Raw genomic sequence first — 9940 nt, forward strand, 5'->3', positions numbered from 1 at the left:
CCTGTTTGTGGATTGCTCGCACTTCCTGAGCGATCTTCCGTCCTGTTCGCCCGTGACAAACACAGGGGCATTGGATAAGGATCTTACACTTCACTTTTACATCGATCTTACAATCTTACTGCTGACTGGGGGGGGGGCTCATAATATGGAAGTAAGTCCGATTTGGATTCAGAACACATAAATAAGGTCATAGCTTTGAATCCACAAGGAAAAACAGTTCTTGCAGACTTATCGTCATTATAAAATTAAAACAGATCCTAAATCAAACAGCTTTATGTAGCTGCATGTGAAAGAAAATTGGCAATTTAGTTCGGAGACAGGATGAGATTGTCTCTTGAAAGTGGACGACTGGATGAATTGCTAAACATTTTGCTGTATCACTGAATTCCGGAGGCCTGTATCTTCATATAATGGGTAGCAGCTTAATCATGCAGTACAGAATGGCCTGCTATTAAAACGAGTGATATAGTGTCTGAAAAGAGAGGAAATTCTTTACGTCTTGAACACACTGAGAACCATTTTGAATGCAAATGTCAGTTAATAGTTTTACAAGTTGAGGGAGGTAGGTTCATATCTTATGTTAACCCTGCATTTCGGTTGGTTCCCACTGGGCCCTCTTGTTTCTCCTGGCAGTCCAAAACATGTGGGTAAGCAAAGCGGCATGTCTAACTGTGTGTATCTATCTGCCTGATGATTGTCTGTCATTCCTTCTATGGTATCCCCTGCCTAATTCTGTGACTCTGTGACCCTGGCGGGGCGACCAATTGAGTATGAATGATTTGAAGATGTATGGATTTCTGTAAACTTTGTGTGCTGCTTATAAACAGCAGCCGGTGGTACTGCAGAACAGTAATTTGTCACTGGGGTCAGTGCTTTATGGAAAACTGGATTTCATCAGAACCTCAAAAACATACACTGAGAAAGATTAACAATTGATATATATATATACAGTATCAGCACCGCACCCCCTCAGATAAGTAAATGATCTTGAAGAGAAAACAATAATGGCCTATTGTATTACTATACCATAGAGTTATTTATTAAAACAAAGTGGGCCTTTGGTGTAATAGTTCATATAAGAGATATCAGTGTAAGAACAATAAATATTATGAAAATGATACTAAATAATTCATAGAGAAAGGTTCACATCATGCGTGGATCCTATTCCGGTATGTACAGAGTATAATGCAGGGGACAATTGTCCATTGTAAGGCAAAAAAAGCAATTCAGAGCAGCCATGCCAGTAAACGAGAACCTGGAGTAAAATCATGCAGGAATTAGGAGCACAAGCAATCAGAACACACACAGAGATAAGGTCAGGCCCACAGCTTCAGAGGCGTGAAGTCAGCGCTGCCTATCACACCACCACCCTCATTGAAAGTTTATTGTTATCTGTGAGACTGGCAGAGACACTGCTGCAGTTGATCCCTTGATTCCCCATAACATGGTGAAGTCATCCGTCGGCGGCCCACTAACAGCCTCGACGTGAGCTCTGCACCCATGGAGCGGGAACAGAATGGGGAGAGTCTGAGCACATTCGAAATGCTCGAAGAACGTGTACATTCATGCCAGAATCACACTACGCCTTTATTTCTGCAAAGCATAGACACTGCTGACAAAATAGCTTGGTATATCCGAATATACATGTCAGAAACAAGGGTGATGGTTACCTTTCCTGGGGACTGGGCTAGAAATGAGATTATGCACATATGAGTCTGTTGGATAGGTTAGTGCCAAAACTGAATGCTCACCGTTTGGTTTCACAACACTCCATTTTTATATATAAAGGGCTTGTGTATGTGTATGTGTGTGTGTGTATTATGTGTATATTACATTGTTGGGACCAAATGTTGCCTTCAGTGTGATAAAAAAAAAACTCTTATTTTATCATTGTGGGGACCATTTTTCAAGATTGTTACTTATGGTTAAGGTTAGGGCTGTGCAGGGGTTAAGGTCATCATGTTGTGATTAGAGTTTTCCCCATAGAAATTAATGGAAAGTCCCCAAAAAGATATAATTACAAGCTTCTGTGTGTGTGTCTGTGTATTTTTCTGCATATAAACATGAAAAAACAATGGGTCATACTTTACTTGAGCTGCCACAAAAAAATTTGAGCTGATGTAGTTCCTGTATGAAATACATGAACCATCTTTCATTACTGATTAACGAACATGGTAGCAGTACATAACTAACATTTAGTTACTGGTTATTAAATGCATTAAGTAACTATTACATTATTTGTGTCCCCTCAAGTAAAGTCATACCAAGAAATGGAAATGAAGATGAATGCTGATAGTGTCAGATTAGTATTTTCTCCAAGCCATCATCACCGCTACCAGATTCTACCATGGTCAACTTTCTGAAGCAATCCTAAACTGACTAGAAATGACAATAAAACAATGAAAACAGAGGTAAAAATAATTTCCACATCACTTCCTGGTGGGAATCCAGTCATACCTATTTTCATTTGAGCAATTAGACCCAAGTGTTCAATAACAAATGACCTTGGGGATTGAATACAGTGAAGAATATTCAGTGGGTTCAGTCGCCACACTGCCCCATCTCAGTGCAGTGTGCACCACTCCCACTGCAAAATATTTCTCACTACTCGAAAGCACGTTGATTTTCTCTTCGATTTGCGACATATAACATAAACACAGCTGGCCGTAATAGAACTACACACATTTATTGGCTGCATCTTAATTATTGCTTTGCCTCAAAGTCAGCTGCCAAAGGCTGTTATGTATACAGAAAAGTCCACATTTCTTGGCAGCTGAAACATCAGTCAAATCCAGAATCAGAAAATGGTCTGGCACCAGGGGAAATATGTTGATGTATAGGGCTTTAGATGGATGCTAAGAAAATACGACAGGCAAAGCACATCTGTCGAAGTGTAAAACACCGCAGCTCGTACCAATGAGACGACTGTGAAATCCAGGACATGGCCAGCAGGATCAGTGCGAAAAGGCTTTTCATTTAATGGCGTACAGTACATGGCAGGGGAGGGAGAGAGAGCGATGAAAAGAGAAAGGGATCAAAAAAAGCATGGGTGATGTTATGGTGTTTCAAAGTGAAAACTGGATTGTAAATGTACGCAATATAAATGTAATGAAAGATTCATCCATTTGTACATTTTCTCTAACTGTGTGTAAAGTGTAGGGTCATAATGAGTTGGGAACCTATCCCAACAAACACTAGCAGAGAGAACAGGGTATATGAAGTGCCAGTCTGTTACAGGTATGTCCTGTGCTGATCCAGGGCAGGGTTGAGATAAATTTGTGGCCAATGCCAGGGCAGTCTGAGAGAGGAAGCCAGTCTATAGCAGCACATAAACATTATGGGTAATTTAGGGACACCGTGTCATCAAAATGATCTTCGGAATGCAGGAAGAGATGAGAGTATCCAGGGAAAAGCCATTCAAACATAGACAGAACATGGAAGCGCCACAAACAGACCAGGAATCCAACCCCCAGACATGGAGGCGTGAGGCCACTACCAGTTGCTCACAGAACCACCATGTTTCCACGATATTTTTATATTTAAGTTATTGAAACGTTTTTGCAGTGGCTACAGTATATATATATTAAGGTGTACTGACATTCACAATAGGACACCGATAACTGGGAAAAGATCGCCTGCATTTTTTAAAGCTTTTGCAGGGCTCAGGGCACAATACCAGTAAAGCAATTAGAGCCTGATGTTTATCTGTTCACTAAACTGCAGAAGAAACTCAGCATGATATGACAGGCTTTATTAACAAAGCAAAGAAATATCAAACTTTCCAGGCCCTCTCCATACAGATTTTGCTACATGTCTGTGTGCCCATTAAATTATTCATCCTTTCATGCTTTCATTCTCCATAAATACTTATCCAACGCAGGGCCATGGTCAGCCTGAAGTTTTTCCTGGGAAGCTTATGGCATGAGACAGTGACACCCTGGATGGGATGCCAGTCTACCAGAGGGCACAAAATCACACAGAAATGGGTTTATTAATGCTTGATACTTAAAAATGACAGCCACCATTTTTTACTGCATTTCCATTGCTCTTTCATTATCCGTGCTTGGGTATGTCCATATTTAGCTTACTATTTTACAGAAGTGACAGACAAAAAAACCTGATAAAAAACTGAAGCTATAATAATTGAAACAAAAAAAAGTACCATAACCAATTACAACTATATTTGAAATGCAATATTCTTTTGTCATAAGCAACCAACAGCACAATTCATATTGCTGGGTGCTTTATAACAGCAAATCAAACGAAGTTGGTATTTGGGCAAGACCCCTAACCCCCAATATCTCCAAGGACTGACTGATCCTGTTTTCTCAATTCTGTGTAACTTTGGAAAGACGTGTCTGCCGGGAAATGTTATATGTTAAGAAATGACCATTGGCTTGCAGATGGCAGGTACTACCAGTGGTCATCACTCTTAGTCTTTACAACACAACACGATATGCCTGGTGTGGAGAGGGGGGGGAAAGCCCATATTTGTACAAATGCCTTTATTTCAGAGACTTTATTTACTCGATCCAAATTACACTTACCCAGTATTTACTCTGACCTGTTCAACCCAACATTTTGTATAAAACCCAACGCACAATGCTGGCATTCTCTTACTGGATGAAACATGTGCTCTGTATAAACATGAGAGTGGGGGCTGGGGGCACGAAGACAGGAGTTCCATCCAGCAATCAGTCAGATAGTCGCTCTCCCTTGTTGTCCTGGAATAAACGGAAAGCTGGTGGATTGTCGTCAGAGGCGCACACACTTTGTTTATGCATCCATTAATCATAAGCGGAAAAGGAAACTCGGACGAGGGAACAGTACCATGGTTTCTCTCTGCGATGGGCATTTTGGAAATACTTCCGGGAGACCAAATGGAATGAAGCACTGATGAGTGTCCCTGCAGAATGTTATTACATCATGTATACTATGACTTTCGAAGAACTAAAAATCAAGACTAATTAAATTCTATGAGTTGTTTGGGTGCTAGCATTCTGCTTTCTGTGGTCTGAAAAATAACTTACAAAACAACTTTGGCAGTAAGGTGCCTCACACCTTACTCAAGGGCTCAAATCCCACCCATATTGTGCATGTGTAGAGTAGATATTCTCCTTTTGTCAGAGGGGTTGCCTGTAGGCACTCTGGTTTCCACCAGTAGTCCAGAAGCACATGACTCGGTAAGTCAGAGCTGGGTAAATCAAGTCCTGAGTGAAAAAGTCCAACCAACCAGTTGAGTATAAAGAGTCACAGTCACAAAGTACTAAACTGGCTGGTTGAAATAAAATCTTGGCCTAGACTTTTACTCTTGACCTGAACTACCCACCTCTGGGGTAAGCTGGCACCTTTAAATTCTCCCTAGTGTATGTATAGTATGCAGTTTATGATTGGCCGGCATTCCATCCATGGTGCCCCTCGCCTACATGGTGGTACCATTACAGTCCTACAACTGTGTGGCTTTTCGGTGGACAGTATTGATTTGCCCAATCCGGTGATGGTGACGTGAATGGCTATGTAATGAGGCCAACCAGCTTTGCTTGGGGTTCAACCCTTTGCTGAGCAAGACATTGGGTAATTCATGTGACTCATACAAACATTCCTTTAGTTTATTTAGTTTACCTTTAGTTCACCTTTAGTGTTTTGGGGTCCTGTTTCTAATCCACCTTAGTTGTGTTTTCTGGTCACCAGTTAAATGGAGCAGGTTCTTGTTTCCTGGTTCCTGTTTGGATTCCTAGGTTCTGTTCTCTGGTAAGTTCCCAATCCTTGGATGGCATTCTGGTTCCTGTGTCCAGGCTGGCTTTATTTCCCTTATCCCCTGGACTCCATTGCTTGTGCGTCCTCCCTTGCACATCACATTCTGAAGTCATTGGTCTCATTAGCAGCCTAGATGCCTGTTGGTTACTTGTATCCCCCAACATCTGCTACTAATGGACTCAGGGAGTATCAGACAGACGGTATGCAGGACGGCCCACTTCAGGGTGATATCTGTTTGTTCTGAGTTCTCTGTTGGCCATCCATGTGTACAAAACGGGTTGCACAAAGAACCTGGCGTGGAGCTACCCAAAACAACGTACTTCCAATTTCAGTGAAATAGTCACCTCTTTAAAAAAGATCAGATATTGACATGTAGTAGAACTAACTGTTCTGCTCAATAACAGCAAAAGGAAACTCATGCAACTCAACTCATTCTCAAAATCCAGCCATTCCAATACAAACCCAGGAACACTTGAGGGGTCACTCATAACTTAGTAACTCAGTTACTACTCAAGTACAAATCATAAACCAATATACCCTAGTATATACCCAATATACCCATAATTGCATGAAATACATAAACCGTTATGATTGATTAATGATCGACGAACATGAGATCAGTACATAACTAACACTTAGTTTCTGGTTAATTAATAAATTAAGTAGGAGTGTACTACTGCATGATTTGTGCTCCCTTGAGTAAAGTGTTACCAAAACCCATGTTGGTGTGCAAACACTGTGTCTTTTTTTAGCGCATTTCCCTGCGGGCCATCGCTACGCCCTGATCGCAGCACGTAAAAGCAGTTCAGATTGAGAAAGGAAATGCAAAATGCCCACCACTGCTGGAAGAGACAGACATTTTACACCAATTTCCTTAAATAACCAACTGTGAAAAATGGTTGTCAGTCAGTTTGCCGAATAAACGCTGCACAAGTACATAATGACGATAATCACTGTAGCAATCAGTCTGTCCATCTCAGGACAAAAGGAAGAGGCTTCTGTAAACAAGACGGGAGATACCCGTGGGTCAAGTGCTGCCATGCTGATCAGAGGAACCCACCAGGAACATTCCGAGACAGCAGGTCACATCATCCGTGTATTTGTAACACTGTGTGAAAAGACCAACAGGTCAAGCTCCTATACGCAGCCAGTGCCAGCACTTTCATGTTGCAGCTTAAGGAATGTAGAAGCCCTTCTTCTCAACCACCCCCAACACAGACAGTGTGAACATTTAAAGAAACAGCCCTTTCCTTTAGTCCAGATTTGTTTTCTGTCATCATCTGTTTAGGGAGGACCGACTCAGGGAAAGCTTGGACAGCAGGATCTGAATTCTCTTTGGCTCTTCAAACATAGTCGCTGCCCCGCTGATCCATGAGTGCGGCTTGCAGCTTCGCTCGAAAGTGATTAAACTGCCATTCCATGGCTCGTGGTTACGGACGCCGCACTGAGCAGGACAGATACCCGCGGAAAAATGTCAGGGGGCTGGAGATCCGTTTAGTCTGAGGCTCCGTTTGTGTAAACCTCAGCTCGCTCATGTTTTCAATCAGCTGTCTGAAAAAGAAACAGCTATGAATTGTGGGTATCTCAGACTCTGTATACGGTACTGTCCTTAAATGAAGTGTATATCTTCATATTAGCATTAACAAATATCGCCCCCATTTATTTAATCCTTGCTGTGTAACTGCAGTCATATGACTGCAATAAGATTACTATCCATGTGTAGATTTAGAAGAAAACTCAAGATTATTGTTACCATCTGAACTAGTTGGATTTGATACTACAGATTTCAACAATGCTACAGGTCATTTGTGAGTTCATATTGGGTCCGAGAGATGTTTATAAACATCATAAATTAATCTTTATTTTATTTTTGTTAGTTATGCACTACTCCATCTTAGCAACGCCCATGCACCAACCCAATCAAGTTATCAATTAACCAGTTCAGGGTCAAAGCTTGTATAGATTGTATTGAGTTATACCCACTAGTGTTCTCAAAAGTATTCATTCTATCATGTATAAAATTGTTTCAGCACTCATTTTCCATGAAATTATAATATCTACAGCCTGCAGTTCACGTTCGCTCTGACCACTGAGGCTCATCGGTTGCCAAAGCATGTCTCTAGACCTGAGTGCAGTCTCACACACAGGGTTCAGACAGATAAGAACTTTCACCACTGCACTTAATCCCTAAAAGGTTATACCACCGCACAATACTCAAAAGAGGGTGCACACAAATTTAGCTAAACATTTAAACATTTAAAGGACGACATGCAACACAATAAGAAGAGTCTGGACAGATCAGTATTATTTATGAAATATTAATATGTATGAGCCTGTTGCTGTCTATGGATTAAAACATTTTTATAGTCAGTTAAATATTTACATATTAAGACAATGGACCGCAGTTATTTTTACCTGTGGGTCGTGTTCGACTCCATACCATCTTGTAAGGTCATTGTGAGGTTGATTAGTGCTGATCATTCAGACACAAACTTTTAGAGACATGCAATTGTTAGAAGTGTTTGTGCTTTGAAACACAAGGTAAAGAAGGCAGGTAAAAGTACTATGTATCTGTTCTATTATGCATTGTAATAATAATACGAAGTAACATGAAAATTTCAAGTGTTTGTTTACTGCTCATGAATTTCTATGAATGCGACCACAGCACAATTACAATAGCCTTATTATGCTTTGAATGACAATGCAATATGAAGGTTTTGTTAGACATGGTGACGAGCTTACAAAAAGTTGCAAAGTATTTATTGCAAACAAAGTTGCAATTGAAAAGAATTATATATTGCGTTACATTATACATTGTGTTGAGTATTGAAAATGGTATCATATGCAAAATTAAAAATTTTGGTATCCTGACAAGAGTAACAAACACTTTCGGCATAAACTTTACATACATATACGTGAGCTTACGTGGGCTGAAGACCAGGGGCTGCAACTAGCCTTGTTCACAAAAATTTTAACCCCCCACCTTGACAACGTTGACTGTCACCATCCCCTGTGAATCCCCCTCCCACCCCCAGTCAGGCAACTTTCACCATCACCTACCCCCCTGTCCCAGTCAACCTCTACACATCATAGATAATAGTAAGGGGCCTTTGACAACTGAAATAACCAAGAGTCCTCTCAACATATTAATGTGCCTCTTGATTTTACACAATTTTGGTAATTTGTTGATATTCAAAGTGCAGGATCTCAGTGCTCCACAGATTATTCCTGAGGCTTGGAGTGTCAGCATTAACTAATGCTGAGTCAGATATTATAGCCGCATACTATGTTATTCCATACAGTGGAGCTGTTATGTTAGTCTTCTGGCACCATGAGTAGGACCTCTCTCTTTGATCTTACCCGTGTTCCTTCCTTCCAGATCACTTGCTTTCCTCTCTGCTTTTTTGCAAGAGTTGCAAGTGCTTAATTAAAAAAAAACATTTCAACATACAAGGTATTGCATGACGGTGAGTTGCAGTTACACAGTAAAGGACTTCATTGACAAAAAAAACAGCTCTTGAAGATCTGTAGTCTTTAAGTCGGCACCTGACAGCCTGTCTTCTCACATAAATATAAAATGGAAACCTGGTGGATGGTGAATATGGCCTACTGTTCGTTTTCAACATGTTGCGAAACGTTAAATCGGGGGGGAAAGTCTGTGAGTGGCTCAAGGTGATAAGAGCCAGTTAGTCATCCGTGAAGCAGCTGAGGGCTCTACCACAGAGTCCCGAGAACAACAGGTGTTATGATGCGCTGGTCCGATCGTCCCGTGTGCCACGCCCCCCTCGCAACCTCGTGTTTGTTCCCGATTGTGATCACCTGTCGCCTGTTATTCTCGACTTGCCCTGTGTATGTCAGTCCGCGTCTTAGTCAGCTCCCCAGATCTGTCACTGAAGTTAGTATTGCGTTGTTTGCCCGGTCCCTTCAATAAACCCTCGCGTCTGGATCTTCACCTGTCTGCCTCGTCCTAACCCGCTGCCTGCCTGCCCGACGGACTGCGAACGTTACAACAAGAGCCTTCGCTCCACTGCTCTTTTCTGCACAACACTGGCTTTGTCGATCACTCGTAAATTTGTGCAATTGCTGGCACAAATTAGCTTGCACGAATGATTGATTCTTTGTACATTCCTGAAACAATATCAAGGAACGGAGGCGTCTTTGTGCTGTAAACTATAAAAGATGG

This window comes from Brienomyrus brachyistius, chromosome 2 (genome assembly GCF_023856365.1).
Source record: "Brienomyrus brachyistius isolate T26 chromosome 2, BBRACH_0.4, whole genome shotgun sequence".
NCBI lineage: Eukaryota > Metazoa > Chordata > Actinopteri > Osteoglossiformes > Mormyridae > Brienomyrus > Brienomyrus brachyistius.